General features: G+C 37.5%; 1 protein-coding gene across 1 annotated transcript in view; it reads left to right on the top strand.

The window, feature by feature from the left end:
* The window catches only part of luzp2 (leucine zipper protein 2), a 165,999-nt gene that overhangs the window by 25,585 nt on the left and 117,550 nt on the right, over nucleotides 1–22,864 (top strand). The gene's annotated exons all lie outside the window — the stretch shown is intronic.

Here is a 22,864-nt window from a genome sequence, read left to right as displayed (position 1 = left end):
GCTGAGGTATTTCTACTTGGAACAGGACAGGGAGGGTGGCTTATACTACAACAAACAAAGACAGTGAAGCCCACTGCATACTGTAGCTGAATCAGTCCTGTGAAATGCTTTGTCCATAATCTCATGCTGTCACACCAGGATGCAAACATGGTGTCATAGAAGCCCAACAGATAGAAATGATATTTCATGTGATGGGAGGGGTGGAGAGGGAAATCTGGGACAGTATCATTGTCACGGTGCTTTTGTACATCTATAGCTTTGATAGTTCTAAGCAGGTGTGTGTCCTAATATGAAGAATCTGCAAACAAAAGTCATTTTTATTGTGATTTTAATGGAAAAGCTCCAGGCTGGAAATGATGTGATACATCACCAGCGACATTAAAGCATCCTACAATCACAAATGCCAACTGTGTCGTCTCGGACCGCAAAGAATAGTACACGATTCCTGAGTTATGGTGCCTTTAACTCATAACACACACCTGCTGAAAGTAGCTGTTGGGTGCTGTGTGACAACATAATCTCATCAGTCATAAAAGAAGCTAGCAGTAATGCAGCAGCAGCCATAATGACCGACAATATCCTGTGCTGGTAAATTGAAAAGTTCAGGTGAAAGCTTTCACATGTTGTATCTGTGCAGATAGTTTTATCTCATCTTCCTCCATCTCCAACTTCAAGAGTACAGTACTTATCTTTGTAGAGAGCAGACTAAGCCAAAGTCTGTTATTGAATTGCTATTATTAAATCTTCATTGGGGCATGAAAAACTCATTGCATGTGAGGCGGGTGCATTGAAGTTCATTGAACAATCCAATGTGCTATGTATGAGACTATGGAATTGCTTCTAATTGAATTTTTATGGGGTTGTGTGCCTATGCTTCACAGTATGCAAACAGAAAATACCGTGGTTAATGAATGCTGCATGCCTGGCTGCCATGTGATATGTGACTTTAAGTTACACCGTTCACAATTCAGCTTCCATCAGCAAATCTTGTCCAGATGCATAAATCTGTACACATATCTGATTTCACCAGATCGTCAAACCTGATATTAAAGTAGTTGTGCAATGTGATGGCTATTCCACACACAATTTAGCCACAATGTGCGTATGAGCAATATAAAAAGATGAAGAGGAAAAGCAGAAAAATATGTGGGCACAGACATAAATTTATACTCCTGAGGGTGGTGGGGGGTGTGTGGAGGAGGAGGTACAGCACAGCGCTGTAAAATTTTAGACCTTTTATGGGCAAAACTGAAAACTGCATTGAAATGATGCTGTTAGTATTGTCTGGTAGGTCCCTAAAACAAGAGCCAAGACTATTAAATGGCCACATACCCAAAAAACAAGACATATGTCCTCCTTCCAGGGATGCGGAAGGATTTCTTTTGAGCCAGCTTCCAGCTCACCAGGGTCCAAAGTCTTCAGAGGATATCAGGTACTGCAGGACAGTGCCTGGCACTGCCAGTAAATGATGGAATAATCTAGAAACACAGCAGCCAATACTCTGGTCTGATGAGTATTTACCTACAGGGGGTATGCTCATCCCTTCCGTTTTATCTCAGCAAGCACATATGGTGCCCTGTTGCAAGCGCCTCCAACAGGAACGTCTGTTTTCCAGAGGATGCCTGCAGTTTATTTATACAATTTGTGCACTTGTTGTATGGCTATGTTGCATCAGACAAAGGAGACCTCATGTCAGAAAAGGAGAGATTTTTCTGGCTGCTCTGGTCGATGTATGTCATGCTGTGATATTTCCGCTGTGTGTGTTCCAGTCACAATAACACAAACAATACATGCTCCCAATGAAGAACATCTTAAACCTGTCACATCAGTTCCTGCCATCCTCCATGTCCTTCAGACAGCAAGAACTCCTTTTGAGCCTACGTGAGCCACTTCACTTCATTCACTTAAGTACGCTTTTACCACTACATTTAATGTGACAGCCAATCCTCAGGAAGGCATTGATTGCAGTGACCCCTATGGGAGTGAGGGGTACATATTTATGTTGCAGTAGACAGCTGTCCTTAAGAATAATGTAATGGAAGGCCACTGAGACAGACATAGACAGTGAATAGTGGCCCCTCCAGAGGCTTCGAACAGCCTGCATCATCACGTTCATCTGTTCAAAAAATTTATATTCACTTTGAATTAGTTTATCAGGCTGACCTCGTGGTCTACCCCTGGTGATTTAAATGTGCCCCCAATCAATTGAATTTACATAATAAGATTTACGATGTCCAATGCTTGTCAAAGACAAGTGTTCCCAAAATGCTGTCATTGGAGGCATTAGAGGTGAAGGGGGAACGTGTCAGAATTCTGGAAAGAGTTCAGCATCTCAACCAACCATCTCATCCACATCAGAAAGAGATAAAAATGAAACGTGCCTTGTGTGTCTATTTCGAGCTAGGCATTTGGTCTGGTACTAGATAGATCAAAGGCAAGACATGTGAAGATGACTGTTAAATTCATTAGTATCAAATGTGTAAAAGCATGTATACAAATTCAAGGTGGATCCATTTGATGATACACAATGGAAAGAAAACAGTTTCATCTCAAACTATGCTTTGCTGCAAAGTGAAAATGAGAGATAAAATCTCTTGCCAACCCTGTTCATTAAAAAAAACAATGCCAAAATAAACTGACATCCTAGCAGACGGAAGGCAGACTCGTTATTTTCATCTCCACTCACACATACACACATACACACACAAAAAACCCTTCAGTTTTGGAGGACAAATTTTCCTCATATTGGAATGGCTCCATATTTGTGTGGCATTTACGATAAGTCTGCTTCTCATCAGCGCTTCGAAATGCCTCTGGGCTGAAAGAAGGTCACTCATAAGCTGAGAGAATCATATATGTTTGAAAGCACACTGAATTGTGGTTGTCATATTTTTGAAGTTACATTGTTACAACTAGTCATCAGTCTTTTATTCAGCCTGTCACAGAATTGCTGTGAAATGCTTGTATAAAATGTTACATCTAGTGGTGTTATTTTACCCCCTGATAATAATGTCTTAGACCTTATTATGCAATCAGATCTGTCACATGTCAGGATCAGTGGATTTATGACAGACTGTCAGTGATATGCAAGGCCATATATGCGCCATCACTATGGCAACCCTGAAATATCTGCCTCTCTTTTACACCTAGTACCAGTCATTAAAATTACTGTCATATGTTAAAGAATTGCAGGTAACAGAGAGACCTATCTACCTGTGACTCAGATTATTTAGGTGCCACTATTTTTTTGTAAGAATTGGAGTAAATTGACCAAGGTCCATAACATCTCCTAGTGTGACAGACCAGAATGCAAACCTCTTCAATGTGAGGATTCTTAGCTGCGATCTAAACTTTCTGTTTTTGGTTATAGAGAGGAGTTGGATTACTATGCTGGTTTGGATCAAGCACTGTGAGTGACGATGAAATAGGATCTAAACTTAGAAACTAAATTGGGAACCAAAAGTCCCTTTTGTGCATTTATGTTTGTGTCTTCTCCACATCTCAAGAACCTCTGAGGATTGCAGCTTTGTAAGAGATGCAGAAACTTTGTGTTGTTCTTTGTAAACTGTTGGCGATTGTGAGATGTCTGTTGGAAAGGAGATGTGCAGAGGTGGAAAAGGAACCTGAAATTGCCAGAAAGGCAAGATGCTTGTCTTCAAAGTAGCGATGATATTTTGCGATGAGTGTTTTGTGGTTTATTTATTTATTTATTTTTCTCTGGCAAGTAACCACATAGAAATAAGAATATTTGCGTTTTCTGAATAAAATGCGTGTGAGAGATGCAAGCTGAAAGATGTTGCTCCAGCAACGTTTTTTTAAAATCCTGTAGCACTACCTACAGGTAAAATTGTATCAAATGCTAATTGGCAAGTAAATTTAGGTTTCATTGCTCTTGTTGCCTCTCACTCCTGTCAGCCCACAATCTCTCATATCTATCTGTTTGCCAGACTCTCCTAGAAGTTGGCCACATTACTTAGTTTTAATTTCATAACCGTGTAAGTCCTGTTGGTACAAGTGCCAACCATTACATTTTTACACTCTCAATAAATGCTCTATACATATTGTAGCAGTCAAGAGGTTTCTGTTTAACCAGTCAGTGAAATTCAGCACAGGGATGCTGGGCGGGGCAGGAGCTATGTGGCCAAAGAACCAAACCTGGCACTAGCTTCCTGCATTCAGAATGAGGGTAAAGTTTCCAAAATGGTTCCTGGGTTCCTGGAAAAAGTTCTCTGATGAAAAAGTAACAATAGTGGTACCAATTCCACAAACAGTTTATTACCAGTATTTTGTATTATATGGAAAAATTGCATGCTATGCATTTAACATGTTGGAGATTGACTGATGGTGCTACAGTAAAGTAGACTGGTGCTGCACCATTGTTTCATTCTATAAGGAAAAGCCATGGATTTATTCATTTATTGATATATTGATTTATTTGGTTGTGAAGCAGCAGTTTGTGCACAAAGGAGTTAATTATCTGCTCTGTGGGAAAGAAAGTCATTAATATAATACAGATCTGAGACGTGTTTGGATATACACAAGACAACTACTCTACAACAACTACAACTACAGCTACAACTACTAGACAACTACAGAAAATCTTTTCTGAAATGTTTTTTTTTTTTAAATGTGTATTTTTTGCTGTGTAAAATATTGCTGGTATTTTCAGTTTTCTAATTCTTCTTCAACAGATGAATGCAGTACAAAAGACAGAAACGTACTAAAAAAAGTGAACATTATAAATGTATTACAAGAATACAAAAGTCATTATTTATGTGAAGAAACAAAAGTACAAGAACGTTAAAATGATTAATTAAACACCATACAGCAGTTGCCAGAAACCATTTTGGCACTTACACTTCCAAGACATGGATTTACTCAACAACACTGAATATGTATCCATGAAAACATCTATCTCTAACTGTTCTATTCCTGTAATATTTCTCACATCTGATGTGTTTTCCCACATGTGCACTAAACCGATCAAGTGCTTTCAGAATCAGACTTTTCATTTTTTTTAATGATGGGAAATGACACCCTGTGAATGAAGCATGGTTGATCTGCACTGTCAACTAAAAAAGTGCAAGTAAAAGACACTGACAGGTTATCACTGAACACCAAACCCCCAGGCTGTAGATTTTTACTTCCATTCTCAGGCTGTCTCACTGTCCGCTATCATAGACCTCCCTAATATTCCTCTCATGTGTTTAGGTTTGGCTTTTCTGCTTCTTGGTAGGATTCATCAAAGATGCTCCATCTTGTGCATTTTAATAACAGACATTTGGCAAATTCTTTGCCAATAAACAACAATTTCTTGTTGTTTTTTTGTCCAGAAATCTTTCTCAAAATGGCAAAAAAGAGTCCTGACCATCCCTGTAGGAAATTAATAATTTAACTTAGAAAAGCTCTATCATTTAGCCTGGAAGTAGCTAGATCATGAGTGTGCAGTATGTTCTCAAACTGATTTGTATTTATGATTCTCTTGTAAAGACTTATCTGCCTTTAGCAACTGTCACTAATTTTAGAAATGATGATGGATATGCATAAATTAACTGTGGGTGTATTGAGTCGACAACAGCTTCAGGTAAATGAAAAAAAATTAATAAATCTGCTCCTCCACGGGATTCATTTAATGTTGTAAAATAAACTCCAGCAGTTAAACCGGTATTCATGGGGATGATGATTGTCTTTGAAAACAGAAAACACCCGCTGTGATTTGACAGATTTAATTCATGGATTTATATTTGGATCTACAGAATCTGGGACTTTTATGTTCAATATTTTTTTCCAGGTATTAAATAGTTAATATTGGAAATGACCATGCCAGGTTCCTATTCACTGCCAGCAGATCAGTAATTGTGCAGAAACCGAGACTGGGGTGTGTAACATGATTGGAACAATATGAATCCTGTTCAGTGTGTGTTTTCCTTTGAATTTGTCCTTGCACCACATGAGACTGGATTTGTTTGGTATCTTGCTAAGAAGAAAAGAGCATTGGTAAGATTATGCCAAATGTTTTTTTTTTCTTTTTTGTTTTTTTTATTCCTCAGTGTACTGTTTTCCTCTGTATGCTTAGGAGCAGCTAACAAACAGATTGACCACAGTTGAACCCTCTCAGCAAAACCATTACATGAGACAGAGGATAAAAGTTATATGATCTACAGTGGCAAAGATTGGAAACAAAGGTTTAATAATGTCATTAGTAACACTTCAAATGATTGCAAACCCCTGAAAGTGCTATGAAAACCAACCCAAAAGACCAGTATTTTTACTCCACTTGAGAACCACTAAATCTTGTTTTTGAGCATTTTGCACACCGGGCCACTTTTATTTTGGGAAAAAAAAATGGCATTAAATGATTTTTTCTCAGGGCTGTATACTGTATAGTCATTGAAGCAAAGTAAATGCTATATACTATAAGTAATACTCCACAGCTCTTGGAAGAACTATTACATACAGTGGTCTACAGAGTCTATTTAGTGGAAGTGAGCAAAACACTATTCATATTAACAGTATAAGTTTTGGACCTGCTGGAGAAAATTAATTTTCTCAGATCCACATCTGTCCAGTTAGTGTTATATGACCTATTTTTATGTTATACCAAAGGGCCTATCAACTACAAGTCTTACAAAAAGTACTAAATTCTGAATAATTGTGTGCATTTATCATATGTAAAACTCCCCTAATATGGAGCTACCAAGCAGTAAAAATGATAATAATTGCTCAGAAAGTCACATCTATGAAATAGTACATGCATAGCATCAATCACATATTGTGGCATTTGATTATGTGTTTAGTATTGGCCTGCGTGTCTACCCCTCATTATTCATCTGTCTGCCTGTCCCTGTCCTCCTCCCATACTGATGCTTGAGTATTTATCCTCTCCCTACTTGTATCCTCAGAGGATTGCTTTGTCCTAATTGGAAAGCAGAGTTAATTATCCCCCAGCCTGTACTTGGCACATCATCTAGACCTCCCAAGAGAGACTGTTAGGTTTGGCTCGTAATCATGAAAAAAACTTGCACTGGGGTGAAGAAGGGGGACGTGGGAGCACTCTGACCTGGATTGGGCCCCCAATTGATTGATATGGATTGGAGATGAAGAAATCAAGTGCATCCATCATAATTTTCAGCTGTCAGCATTCACAGGGATTTCACAGAGCTAATTTCGAAAGGCCTGCATTTCCTCATTTTGCTTCCCTTAGGGTTTCACTAAAAAGAAAGTCTTGTTTGTTTGGTCTTAATTCAGTCAAGTCACAGGATGCCACGGAATGAGAGGAAATAAACAAGACTGAGTCACCTGGGCTGGATACACATATTGTACCGCACCATGACCATTGTACTGTGTATGGATCCAACTACATTTCCGTAGGACAAGACTGGCATGAGAAGATGTGTTTTAAACAACTGTAATGAATGCCTGTGTCTTTTTACCTAACCCCAGGGTTGGAAAACATTGGCTCACAATCCATACTTGGCTCTTTGCAGGAAATTTAATGACACTTTAATTTCACAAGTTTATCACAAAAATCAATATATGAAGAGTACATTTGGTGACGGCCACTGTGTCCTTGGCATAATTGCTACCTGACTTGGGCATCTCAAAGCTGACAATGTTGAAAAGCTGAGAGGAAAAACATGTTTGTTACTCTGGCCAACAGGGTGGCAGTCATGAGCTGTGCTAGGCCCACAGAATGCACAAATCTGAGTTTACCATTATCACTTAGTATTTACAGCATGCAGTTTGTATTATAAATAGTTCATAGTTTGAGGTTGATTTTGTTCTTGAATGGCACTGAAGTGATTGCAAACCCAGAAAACACACGCTAGCCTTCTGGGCTTTGTAAACCACTGCATTTATGTAACAAAATAACACTTTTAGTGACAAGAAAACACAAAGAGTAGAGCATCATCGGATTGATTGTGGCACAGTTTCTCTTGGGATGAATTGTATTCAATTTTCTAAAAAAGAACTGGCATTATACATTTTATATTAGATCCTGGAGCAACCCCCAACAGGCTTGTGTGAATTGATAAGACCGCATAAAGCATAGCTTGCAGATGCTATTCTCTTCCAACTTCTCTGCAATCTGCGTGCCATTACTCGGCTCTCCTCCTAAAAATGAATGATATCAAAGAGTCATTCTAAAGAATGAATGACATCTCAGACTTATTATATTTTAATGGATCTCCAAGATTCCTCGTCCGATTAAACACAAGTTGAACTCAATTTTTATTATCGCTGCACTCTGAATAAAAAATCAAGTGCCACAGAGGCAGTTTTAAATGTTAGTTTCAGTTGAAACACTGTCTTGTTTATAAGTGTTGGCAGTGTATTATTGCTGAAGCTATTCATGTGTCAGGATCAGTTATGTCTGTCACAATATGTGCAACATTCTCAGCTAAAACAAATATGTGCTAAATACCTCATAGATGGATGCTATTTAATATAATCTCTTTGCAGAAAGAGGTTTTGGTAAAAACAAACACCAACGCGTTGACCCAAAACCTAAAGTGCTGCTGGCCCTTTATGAGAATGAAGTGCAAACAGCGATCACTTATATAAGATGAACATGATCATATTCATTCTCTTCATACCTGCTGCTTCCTGCATTTTCTCACCTGAGTGCAAGAGCTTACCAAGTAGAAAATACCTTTAAATGTCACTGAAGACAAAAACAAAATATCTTACTGAAGGATAGATGGCAAATGTAGTCTAGGGCTGTAAGTAACGATTCATTTCACGATTGATTAATCTGCCCATTACATTCTCGATTAACCCATTAATTCTTTGGTATATAAACTGCCAGAAAACGGTGAAAAGCATCCATCACAGTTTCGCAGAACACAAGGTGACATCTTCACATTTGTTATTTTGCCTGAACATAAGGCAAAACTCAAATACAATGTATTCAGTGCACTAAGACTAATAGAGACACCAATGACAACCGGAACCAGAGAATGTTTGGCATTTGTGTTTAAGAAATAGTTCCTGATTAATTTTCTGTTGATCGACTTAGTGTATCTATTAACTGACAAGATGTTTTAGCTGGGATATATTCAACATGCTTGGTTAGCTTTTTCTGTTTACTTTTAATTTTATATAAAAAAATGTGTACATTCTTCCACTGGTACTTTTTCTTCATTTGCTTCTCCACCTCCTTCTGCTTCATATTATAATTTAACTGTCGGGGAAAATGGTGAAACATAATTATCAATGACTTCTCAGACAAAGTTTAAACATCTGGGGGCTACAGATGTGTTTGTTAAAGACTAAGCTCACCATGATTTAACTTGCCTACAGTCACCAAACCATGTAATGTGATACAATATTCAACAAAATAAGACAAAAGGGAACAAAACACAGTGTACAGCGAGGAAAAAGATGTCGCTAACCTCTGTGACCTGACCTCAGTGAGACATGAAATACAGTAACTGCCAAGAAAAACCTACCGGGGGAAAAAGGGGAAAACCTTGGACAGGGCAATAGGTGTTCTGAGCATGTAGCAAAAAAAAAAAGAAAAGGAAATTGATACAGCGTACGAGTTCTGAAAATGAAATGTTAGGCAGCAAATGGCCCTTTGGATTGGAAATAATTGCCTCTGTGCTCTCCTCAGTAAAACGTTTTTTTCAAGTTTTGATGCTACTCACTTTGGATAACTGTGATCAGATGCTCGGCGCCTCTCAAAATGTGTATTGACTATCTGATAGTGTGTTGACTATCTCCCAGACTCCAATGAAATCACATGCTTCAGCCTATTTAAGAACCCTGGATGGACTTAATAGAGGAGTTCTGTTGAAGAGATGCTTTTCTTTCTTAAGATTCTTTTTGCCTTTATTTGACAATCAGTGTAGAGACAGGAATCTAGGGAGAGAGAGAGAGTGGTATAACATGCAATATAGATCCCCCGGCTGGGAGAGTCAAACCGTGGATGTTGCAGTTATGTGGTACGCGCCTTAACCATTAGGCCACCAGGGCGCCCAGCCAAGGAGATACTTGATAGAGTTGCTGCTTTGGAAAACTGATGAGAAAGACGAGATGCCCTGAATGTGATCCAAATACCAACTCACTGGCTCAGTCTCCTGGTCATAGGCAGATTCCTGTGAAAATTGGAACCTTGTAAGCTGACTGACCGAGTGAGTGAAGTCTTGAATAAGCACTGCCTCACATTTGTAACTCACGCGCATCCACTATGTTATCATGCATGGCGATGCAGCCAGCTATGAATACCAAGTTCCATCCACTATAAACCTAAACAGTCATCTAAGAACTGCATTACCAAGGTGAAATGTTCACCATCCTGACCCACCAAGTCCCTCGAATCAATCTGCCACAGGCAAGGTAAAGGATTTTTCAGAGGAGGGAATCCAACCAAAGCAGCACTGCTTTCTGCTGTCTATGGTGGTCTGTAGCCTGTTAGATCAGTCTTTTTCAGCTATAATAATGCATTTATCAAATGGGTATTTTGCAGATATTATGTTTTCACAATATTATTTTATGATTCACTGTTTTTGGGACATGCAGTTTTATATGATACAAGAAGTAAACTGCTGATCACAAGAATGTTTTAGAATGTTAATCAGTCGACTCTTCTGCAGTTAGTAATTTGCATCCCCCAAAACCATGTTGATTGCAATTTACTAGTTAATTACTATTGAAAATGCAAACCACTAAATGGGGATTGTCCTCCTTTCTCAGGTTATTTGAATTTATTTGAAGAGCATCAGTTTGTATTGACTTTTTAATCCTTCTTTTTGTATTATTTTAAATCTAATTGCTTCTTTCTTTCTTAAGTCTACCCCGCAGAATGACATCATAATTATTCCGTTCATCAGTTAAAGCAAATACAGAAACTCAAGACGTTTAAATGCAGTATTAAGATTTTAAACATTTAAAACACATGCGTTTGTTCACTAATGTCAACATACTAATTAACTCCTCTATATTAACATATTAAGCCATATGCATACAAATATATGTCAGCTACGTTATGTTAATTCAGTTTAAATTAAAACATGACTCTGCAAAATTAGTCACATCATAACGATAAATCCTATGTACAGTATCTCAAGTTGTTAAATTTTACCTCTGGCTGTCTTTCTTTACATCCAGCCTTCATGGCACGAGTCTGTTTGACAAATTGTGATTAAGTTACATGGATGTAACATAAATTTCAGGGCAGCAACATGACTGCAGTCTATGACAGGATGGAAGTGATTGATGTTGCTTGTAGCCAAGAGGATCTGGTACAGTGCATGACAGTCTACATGATTAATGTGAGCTTGCAGTAAATACAGGGATATTAGCTGAACCTAATTAATCTGTGCATGTTAATACCTTAATGACATTTGTATGTAAAGTAAATGCAGTAGTGAGGGTGCATGTACTGTAAGTGTTGTCTGTTCTTTTGCATACAAATTATTTTTTAAAGTGGTGTAGGAGTGCAGGTTCGCTTTGGGATCTAAGGCGGGTTAACTGCATGCATTACTCAGGAATGATTAGAGACCAAGAACGTTCAGGAGGCCCAAAATGTTCTTGTAATGTATAACAGATAAAGTAAACATCGATGTGCTAGACAATTAATGAAATTATACTTAACATTCTGCCCCAATTTAACAGGTTGCCCACAAATCCTAAGCTCCTTTCTTCTGACATAATTTGGTTTTGAACCCCGGCTAACATTCTTGATTAGATTTCTTTATTGATTCAGCAGGAGCCGTGAAGGTCAGACAATCACTTGACTCACAGAGACTGACCTTCAGGGGAACTCTGGCACAGACAGTTGTCTCATTTCAGTTGACAGGGAACATTTTCGAGAATACATGTTTCTGGATATTAGATATATTTGTCTTTATTTCCATTAAAAATAAAGCATCTTTTCAAAAACGTGCAGCGCTTATAAAAGAGGCATGGCACAGATTTTAGATCAGTTGACTTGTCCGGGGTAGTACTATTCAACCTGTGAAAACAGCTGGATAATATCTGCCTTGAGAAAATGATTGATGAAGTCATCAGGTTTATCTTAGCTTTGGCTTGAGACTTCAATTTTTTAACAGGATGTTTGAGTTATGATTGAAGTCATGATGTCATAGCCTCTGTTCCACCAGCTTCTGTAATCTCTCATTTAGCGTTTCTTTCATCTGTCTCTGTCTCTGAAAAAATGAAGTGTGTGCCTGTGGTTTACTTTCCATATTCTAAGACAACTTGGCATCCACTACAACAGCAGCTATCAGAAGTTGAAACCTTTGTGATTCTGACAAATTTAAACAGCCATTACTTTGTGAGCACAGAAAGAACTACAGCGCCCATGAAAAAACTACAATCACAGCAGTGCAGGTACTTATGTCATCATAACTTGCTTTTTTACATCCGTAAAACTCCCCAAAGCTTTCTTTAAAAGTAATTTTTTCAACTTTCTAGTTGTAATCTCTGCGTGTAAAGACTTGCACAACATTCGCGCCTCTCTGTCCTGCTGTTATTACGGGCATGTCTGAGCTAACTGCGACCCCTCAACTCACTCATGGACGTGTCTCTTCTATCGAGCTGTGACCGTGTAACCTGCAAACATCTAGGACTTTTGGGAAATGGTGTTTGCTAAAGGGTGCTAAAAACACAAATATTGAATTAATTATGAAGTTAGATCATTTTTCAAAAAAACTACTGTCCTTATCTAAACTTATGAAGTGAGCTACACGACATAGTGTAGAGACAAGCTCTGTTCCAAAGTTATTAGTGTAGTTACAGATGTCAGTGGTATTTTGATTTGGGTTTTCTTACTTTTGCTCCAGAAGTATGATCTGTTGTCCTCTATTAAGTTGCATTGTAGGAAATATATTATCCTCTTTTTAGCTTGACCCATACCAGGGACTAAAAATCTGCCACATATGAATGAGTTTTGTTTGTTGTCCCTCATAAATCCTGACATGGATGATTTCTCTGACTTTACTTTTCCCTAGATACTGAATAAATAATAAAAATCTCAGCTATTAATTTGTGCTAAACTGTCCTTACTTTTTGAGGTAGCACGTTAGTGTCCCACTTAAAAAGAAACTTTTTATAAGGACTAACATCATTAATCTTCACTGTATTAATGATGACATGCTGTAAGTGTCCTTTGAACTAATATTCAGATTCATTCCTCACATCTAAAATCTGTTCTTGCGTGCTGACAGATTTAAGAGTCGACCATTCACTTCTCATCAAACAGCATGTGGGGAAAAATTGCTCCAAGCTTCCACTGTCATCTAAGTAAAGTCAGTCACCATTTCAAGGTTAATGGCAAATCACTTTGAGGGATTTGGGCAATGGGGGTGGAATTTGCGCAATGTCACACTAGCAGTTATAGAAGATTACCGCCTAAAGACAACAGATATTGAAAAAAAAAACCCTTCAGGTTTCCAGCAAGTACTCTGATCACAAGAGCTCAATCTGGAGGTCCAACAGTGTCGGTTTTATTGACCTTTTCTGAAAAATTACAATGGCCCCCAGATTTAATTTAGTGAAATGTGACAGTGCTGTGAGCTTTCACCCTGTCACTTGACATGAGAATATCTTTTGCACTTTGTGCTCAGTGGTGGGTGAGCCTCATTTAGCTAATGAATATCTGCTAGGTTGACCAAATGCATGCATTTGTTGTATTAAAGTAACATGAGGTTTTCTCTGCGTCACTGTGACTATATAGTGCTGTAGGTTCATCCACTAAAGTCATGCTTACAATAACAAGCAACAGTCATAAAACTGACATAAATCAACATGGTACTCCTTTATTCTCTCATCTTTGTGGGTGCACTGCACATTCTGACATGACTATATGACAGCTGTCAAGTATAGCTGTCAGAACGTATTTCAATACATCATACTCAACGTAATGAGAGAAGAATCAGCAGCGCTTGGTCTCAGATGCTGGAGCGTCAGACACATCGGGTTAAAAGCGTCTTTATTCATTGGTCAGGCTTACAGTCGTTAACAAGCAGGTGGATGAATCTCAACCAAAACAGCAGGCATGAGAAAATGCAGGTAAAGATCCGGATAAGATAATAGAGAAGCTGGGATGTTACGACAGCATAGACAGTCTGACAAAGGGCAAAGAAAAAACAGCCATCTATATCTCCTACAGTACATGACTAATGAGTTAATGCAAAACAGTGATGCAGACAGGTGGTGGATAACAGGAGGAGTCACAGGAAGAGAAAGTGTCTGAGGGCGTCTACTGGACAGGTGTGACATGACAGGCTCTGAAATAACAATCAGTACACACTAACAAGCCGGGTGCACAAACACAGAGGGAGAATGAGAGACAGAAGGGGAAAAAGAAAAACATAATTTATCAGCATCTAACCACAACCTGCCCGTTGAATCCATCAATGATTTCCAATTAATATTTTCATTTCAGATGAATTTTGCTCATTTCACAGTCTAATTTGACTTGTCATGGTCATACTGGCGGCCCAACCGTCAAGCTTCATAATGTTATAGTGACTAACATATCACATTTATGCCTTCTATAAAACGGTGGTATATTTTGAATGGAGTGATTTTATTATCTAGCAGAGTCCTGGGGCAAAAATGTAAAAATTACTACTTCTACTCCTAATACTACTATTACTACTAATAATAATACAAATTTGAATACTATTTAAATAATATTCAGTATAACATTTTATCTTTGAAACAATTTAGACTGTAAATCATTTGTCTGTTGATTAATTAGTCTACAAATGAATTAGTCAATCTACAGAAAATGAATCTTCACTTATTTTGATAGTCAATTAATCTTGTTTTCTTGTAAATTTTAAGCAAAAATGCCCATCCAAAAATCAGTGGTTCGAGTTTCTTGTCTTCTGTGATTATAAACTAAATCTGTTTGTGTTTTGAACGGTCGGTTGGATAAAACACAACATCTAAAGACATCACTTTGAGCTTCAGGAAATTGTGATGGGAATGTTTCACTATTTTCTGACATTTTATACACTGAATGGTTAACTGATAAAATAATTGGCAGATTAGACATTTAGATACCGCTACAGTTTGACTTCCTCAGTAGTGAACTACTGATGAACCAACCTAAGTTGCAAAAATTTCATTGTTATCTTTACTTCACAACACTGTTTTTGGTAAACATTAAAAAACAGAACATTCAGTTGATATCAAACAGAGGTGAAAACATCCACAAAGACTCTAAGAGATGGAAAAGGTGGAGAAAATAACTCCCATCATAGCGAGCTGAATTATCTTTTAAAGGTAAGAGTTGGTCAATAGCTTATGTGCAGTGTTTGTCTGTGTGTATGCGTTTGTGTGTGTGTTTGTAAAGCCAACAGTCTTATCTCATGAGTGGTTTTTGATGAAAGTAGACAGATACATAACTCAGCGCCTCTCTTCATGAGCGCCCCATGATGCCTCATCTCAGAGTGAAAGCCTCCGTTTTAAATCAGCACTGCTAAACAAGCGTGCCCCGTGTCTCTTTTCCTGATGTAGCCATCTGCTCTCTGATGATACTGTGGACATTTAGAGACTACCTGAAGGCCAGTGGCTCATTTGGGGGAAAAAAAGGGCATCAGTGATGCACCCACAGGCAAAGAGCTGGAAAATCAATATACAGTACATTCTAGATAGGACGTGGAATTTTCTTTGCTGCACTGCACGTGATCTTTTCACCTACTGCTTTTCAGGAATAATACCAGCATCATATACAGTAGACAGTGGTGAAATGTACTCAAGTACTCTACTAAAGTACAAATTTACTTGAGTATTTACACTCATAGTCCCTCCATTTCAGTGGGAAATGCTGTACTTTTTACTCCACTACATTTATTTCACAGCTATAGTTACTGGTGCAGATTGAGATTTTACATATGACACATAAGATAATATGTAATGTTAAATAAAATATGATGCACAATATGATGTTTCAGATTAAACTAAACAGTATACAAAGTTAAAATCATTTCAGTGTTCACTTACGGTTTTTAATGCAGTATTTGCAATGTTGAATTGATACTTTACCAGAGTAAAGTACTTCTCTTCTTCCACCACTGCATATAGGGTTACTAAACACTACAGACTGTCTAAAACTAACACAACTATTTTACAAAGCATGATGCATCTTTTTAAAAATATTTTGTTGTGTTTCATTGTTTTTCAAATGTAGATTTCACAGTGTAAAACACAGATTATCAATGTCACGGTAAAGTTTATAAAACATATGATGATTGTATATGAGGTCTATCCATAGTGATATAAATGAGAGTGGACAAAATATTACAAGTACCTTTCAGTATAATTTAACAGCACCACCAATGTCAGACTTAAAATTAAATCAATACATCTCTAAAATAGTTTTGCAACAACAATCTTACTACAAGATCCATTAATAGATGTTCAAAATTTGAATCAGAGCAACTTAATTATTCATTTCAAGGCAATGGAAGTTTGTCTTTGACGTGGCCCACACAGGTACACATAGAATAAAATGTGCAGTACATGCAGCTTGACCTTAGCTTCCTCAGCAGATGAAGTTTGCCCGGTTGTCATGGAATCGTAGATGTTCAAATTTCCATTTTTCTGAACACATAGAGCACTTCTCATCCATGCTGGCCTCGAAATTGAGATTGAGGTCAAGAAATAGCTTTCTATCTCAACCCTAAAACAGATACAATAAAACTGAACATTGTAACATTTATAAAGGTAGGATTTATTGCAGGGGCTGTTGCATTAGTTTCAGCTTTGTGTACCTAATGAACCAGCAATTAAATGCATTTCCTTTCAGTCTCCATCTCCTTTTTTGGATGTCAAGAGCAAGCAGAGCATAACTCAGGCAAAAAGAGAAAGTGAAAAATAAAGCAAATTAGGGCTCCATATTTACTGCAGTAAATTATCTTACTAGGGCAACTTTCAAGTCTTGGAGGTTGTTTTTCCTACTTTACAAGAATGACTGACAGCAGATGACTTCTTCTTACAGGAGGAAAATGAGCCCTGATATCTAGCCAGACTCTTTGCAGAGACAAGCAGGAATACAGAGGAGGACAACCAATTTGATTCTCTCAATCTTAAAAAAAAAAAACTGTATTATTCTTTAACCCTGTCCTGTAATAAGAACGGTAATGAGACCAGAAAAAAAAGACTTTCTCAGTTCTTGCCCACTGTGAGTGATTTATTTTTTTTACCTGTCAGTATTATGCAGATTGCAAATAGGATATGTAACCCAGCATGTCCAGGGTTTAAAGACATTGGGTAATCAACCAAAATAATGGCAGTAAGCCCCAATTTCCTGCATTGCCCCCAATAATTTGGAAAAACAGACAAGACTCCATTACCTTTGTCATCAGCACCTGCTCTCTTTTAGTCAGTAGTCGCTCTTATCTGCTTGTATTTTCTGTCTGCCTCCTATGTTTTCAGCATTCTCACTCTTTTATATCTTCTCATTTAGAACGGGAACAAAAGCTGATTAATACATCAGTCAGTTAATCTGCAATAGTTTTGATAATCAATTAATCCTTACGTCATTTTTCTAAGCAAAAACTAGTTCCGGCTTCTAAAATCTGACTATTTTGGGTGTTCTATGTCTTATTTGAAAGTAAACTAAATATAATTGGGTTTGCTTTACGATTTTGCCTTGAAATCTAGGAAACTGATTTACTTAAAAATGAATCTGAAGATGTATTGGTTATGAAAATAATCATTAGCTGCAACCCTCATTTCTTTCTTTTATTGTACATAACATATATTTTGGGCCACACTTGAAATCTTTTACTTGTCTCTTCTACTTTTAACATTCAGTTAGAATTTGCACATCTCTATATTTACTGTTATACTCAGTCAATCTTAATGTCATGTTTCTTCTTTTAGAAATGGCTGTGGCTCTGACAAGGTGCCCAGACTCACATTCCCCTCTGACTGTCTCCCTGTCACCTGTAGTCGTCTTTATCTAGATGGATAAAGGCACACTCCCACTGGCCACTTCTCACCTTTACTTCTCTCACTTTTTACACCCAGCAACAGTCTCTTTCTGTAAGGGAATCACTAACATGATGTGTTAAGTTGGTAAAACTGGAGCAATGAATTCTCCAATAGCTTCTGACGGGTCATATTTGCTTTTTGTGTGTTATCTTATAAGGAAAAAGAGGAGACTTCGTCTTTGTGTTTGATGTTTGTAGGACTGCAAGTAAAAGTATTTTCTTCATCGATGAATCTGTCGATTATATTCTCAATTAATTGATAGTTGTTTGGTCTAAAAAATGTCAGAAAATTGTGAAAAATGTTGATCAATGTTTCCCAAGATGTAGCCTCAAATGTCTTGTTTTGTCCCAAGAATTCTACATATGAAACATATTCACTTTACTGTCATAAAATACTAAAGAAACCAAAATATATTAACATTTGAGAAGCTGGAACCAGATAATTTGGACATTGTTTTCGTAAAAATGACTCAACTGGTACAACCAGTACAAACCAGGTACGACCTATGTGGTTGATTAATTTGGAGGACTTGTAATCAGTAAAGGTTTTATAATTTGAAGGTTGTGAAGTGAGGTCATATTTTTCTAGCTTGCTTAAAGCTGACTGTACTTGGAGTGTGAATGAGTTTTGAATTGTGTATAATGTGTGTACTGGGGGCCGTAAACATACACTATTTAGTCCACTATCTGATAGAACTTGACTGTTGCAATGAGTTGCGCCATATTGCCTGGTTTTATTGTAAGGACCCTTGACATGTAAGCCTGGAATATCTCCAAAACTTTTATCATCTCAATACAAAAGGCTTTACTCGAAGATTAGAAGTCTTACATGCAAGTCTTTTCTAAAAAAAACCCACACATTTAGTGACTGCATTATTTGCTAAGATGCTTATAGCTGACAGGCATATAACTAGCACTAATCTAGATTTCACTTGTTTGTCTTTATTTTAGGGTAATTTGCAGTTAGTCTGCTGCTGTTTGGCAGACTGTTTAAACACAGTGGATGGGTATTGGCTTATTTAAATGAACTCCTAAGTAGGAAGAGAGGCCTAATCCTGGTCATAAGCACAACAACAATGTGGTGGGTTAACTAGCCAGGGTGAAACAAATAATTACACAGTGAATAGTTAACTCTGAGGCTGCAATGGCAGTTTTCTTACTGCTTTAAAGCTGCTCTAATCTATATTTTTGTATTATCAATGGATGACTGACTACTTGTAATCGCTCATAGTCACTCATAGTGACAAACCCAAAAATAACTATCACTTTGTACTTCACTTCACCTTAATTTTCTTTCTTTCACTAACTTTGTATTATCCCTCAACTCTCTGGAGCTTTATAGCATATTTTAACTCATCGTTTTGGTTTTTACGGCTCACAACTTTACTGTTTTGGTTTATTCTCACTGCTCTCATGAGCATCATTTTCAGCTGTAGCAGGCAGCTGTCTTGTGTGAAAACAAGTCTAAAAACCAACAGTCCACTCCCAGCCCAGCACCAAACAGCAGGCAGGCAAAGTTAGCGACTAGCTGGTGGACATACTGGAACATTTAACATCTAAAAAAACAGATATTTCCCTCAGGAGTTGGTGGGGGGAACAAAACACAGCCAAAAGAAGAATGAAGCACAACTTCAAATGAATGCTAATGTTACTCCATGTATACTTGTTGCGTAAATTAGGAAGTGTTTGCCTATTTAGCGTCATGAAGTGATAATAGGTGAACCTTGAGTTTTACAGTGTGTTGTTTTGCCTCCAAATGGCCCAAAAATCATCCAATTAAGGCTAAAGATGATTACGCAAAAAATAGTCTCTTTTGAGGAAAAATATGTCTTTACACTGTAAACAAATATGACAGGCAGAGTTGGATTTTCCCAAAACAATTCTAAATGGTAAATTAATGTATATTTTGAGTAATGATGGTAGATTATGAACAAGTTTAAGTCTAACATCAAACCAAATAAAATCTACTCTGAACTGCCTCTAGTGGATTTATTATTAGTAGTAATATTCATTTAGTAGTTTAATACATAGTTTGTGAATGCACTGATGTATCGAGATGTAGCTTTATTCAATTAATATGCACATCATCACAAAACTAAAAACATAGTAATTGGCAATGCATTGATGGCTATATCATAATTAAACAGAGTGATCAATAGAGAAATATTTGACACATATAAACATCCACTAGCTCACTAACTGCTATAACCAAAATCACAACTACAAACAAACCTACTTCATATTATACAATGCTTTGAGTTACCATTAGCAGACATTCAGTGTTGCTTATGGTTGTCTCTGGGTTTTTGGATCATTTTCTTCCTTCCCAGATTCAGGATCAAATGTCTGATCACGTTTGGTGGCAATCATCTTTGACAGAATGTTTATGATTCACCATGAACGCATTTTATTGGAGGTGAGTGTGTGTGCATATGTGTGTGTGTGCACAGGGGGCAATCAAGCGATTAAGTTATTAATATTAATAGAAAATTAAAATAGACACACATGATTAAACACAGACACACCTTCTTACACAGGATGAGATTTAGACTGCGGGTGGAATCAAGATAAAATATTGATTAAAATGATTAATTGACGCTTATTGTGAGAAAATATATCTTACTAATTTCTTAGATACCAAAGACATGTTGTTGGAAATTACCCAAAAAAACAATAGTAGCACCCTCAGATCAGCAGCAGCAAGTTCTTACCTCTCTTTAGTTCATGACAAACTATCCCTGCTGACATACAGACATATGCAGACAACTGAGCTCTTCTAAATGTGGTTGGTCAACAGCAACATGGCAGGGGTATCTGCTTGATTAATGCAAGGCCGGCTTCCTCATTATGCTTTCAACCTCTCACACAGGAAGAGCGGTATTCAGTCATGATCAACATTTTTCATGTTTACCTGTTTTAGTTGCCTACTATTAAATAAAAACCCAGTCCAATAATTACCATGCAGCAACTGTAATATTAATACTTTTGCTTCATGGAAAAGTTGTATTTTGGCCAACAAGGCCAAAGGCTGGTGTAGCAAAATTCTGCCTTGAGATTTATTTTCAGTATTAAATGAAAACATATTTTACACGTGCAATATGAAAATCTAAAGCTTGCCTTGGGTCTATATGCATACCCTTTTGTCAGCTCCCTTGAGGTTACAAATGTGCGAGACCGCATGGTCTAGACCTCATTGTACTCCATTAATATAATAAATGAACACTGCTCCATGCATGTTGTTTATCATACACATTCCAGCGAGCACAAGAAGCTGCAATTCCGCTGAGCAAACCTTTCCAGCCTTCCCAGTATATTTATGGTTTCTGCAGATACTTTTGTCATTGTATTCACCTAAGGGTTTTTGTCATTACATACATTTCATTTTTACTTTAGGACAGGTGAATTGTCTCTTTTGAGGAAGTTTTTTGTCATGACTGGCCTTTTTTTTCTTGCAATGAAGACAAAAGGTAATAGTGTACATTTACATTAACACGCAGCCCCTGAGCATGCCACATTTAAGACCTGTCGCTGGATTTAGCAGTGAAATCCGTCCCCTGACATAGTCAAACATGATTTCATGCAAAAATTCAGCACTGGAGATTAACAGCTGAATTTCGCCCATAACAACTGCCCCTCATTAGGATCTTTTTCAATGGGTACTTGGTTTAGGGCGATGATACAAAATCCCCTCTTCTCTCACATTCTGTGATAATATGCAATGCACATTTGCACAAATGACTAATAAAAGGAAACAAATCACTCAATAAGGTATTTTAGATTGAAAGAGAGAATTAAATGGTCAAGCTGTGTGTGTGTGTTTGTGTGTGTGGTGGAGGATGGTCTAAAGAAACCTCAAGGTTCCACCTGTGAATTATGTATCACCTGGACACGCATTTAATAGTCAAACCAGCAGACGTGCTGTTTTGTACCGAGAGAGGTTCTCCTCAGACTGTCTCGGGGGGCCCAATCATTTGGGTCATTTTTTATTCGAGCAGGCTGCTACATTGTCGGGATGTCTGGTATTTAATTAATAAAATGGATATGAACACCTGTGCAGGCATTCATTAGTGTGTCTCTTTAAAACTGTCGGATACTAAGAGTTGCAAATTACATGTCGTGTTGTACCAAGCCCTGGATTAGCCATTAAGTGTACAACTGTCTGAACAAGGTATTGCACGCTAGCAAAGTAAAAAGGAACTCTGTTGGTATACATGTTTTGGTGTTGCCCATCTCTTGTTGGTTTCTGGAAAGACATTTTTAACACACTCTCAGAAATAAGCGGCACAGAGATCGAACCAGACCCTTTTATTGCATTATTTGGGGTTTCCTCATCCTCACTACAACTGTCTGAAATGAATAAGGATGTAATTGCCTTTTTCACTTTGTTGGTGAGACGATTAATCTTGCTTAGATGGAAATCCTCTCCACCCCCTTCTCATGCTCTTTGGATTAAAGCCATTTTAAATTGCATGAGGATGGAAAAAATTAAACACACTTAAGGGGTCTGTAAACTCTGTGCAATGTGGACCCCCTTCTTCTCTTATGTTACGCAGTTGCAGAGTGATGTATATCTGTATCTATGTATATATTCTATCCTTGTTGGATGGAGGTGAGGACATGACACATTCTGGTGATTTAAGCGACTTGGTATGTTTATACATGTCATCTAGGATGTTAAGGTAGACTGTATTGTTTGACCTAGTTGACCTGTAAACCAGTTGTATCAAAATATATATTTGTGTTTTCTTTTTTTTTCTTCTTATATGTCAGTTCCACTCCATTTTGTTGTGTTGTTGTCTTTGATGTGTTGTTTTATATTCCCACCAAATAACTTAAAAATGCAATTATTTTGAAAATGCTGGTTGCATTGAAAGTTAAATCAACAAAGTTATAAAAAAAGGAACTATGTT

This window comes from Thunnus albacares, chromosome 1 (assembly GCF_914725855.1).
Source record: "Thunnus albacares chromosome 1, fThuAlb1.1, whole genome shotgun sequence".
Taxonomy (NCBI): domain Eukaryota; kingdom Metazoa; phylum Chordata; class Actinopteri; order Scombriformes; family Scombridae; genus Thunnus; species Thunnus albacares.
This window is presented reverse-complemented; position numbering and strand designations above follow the sequence as displayed.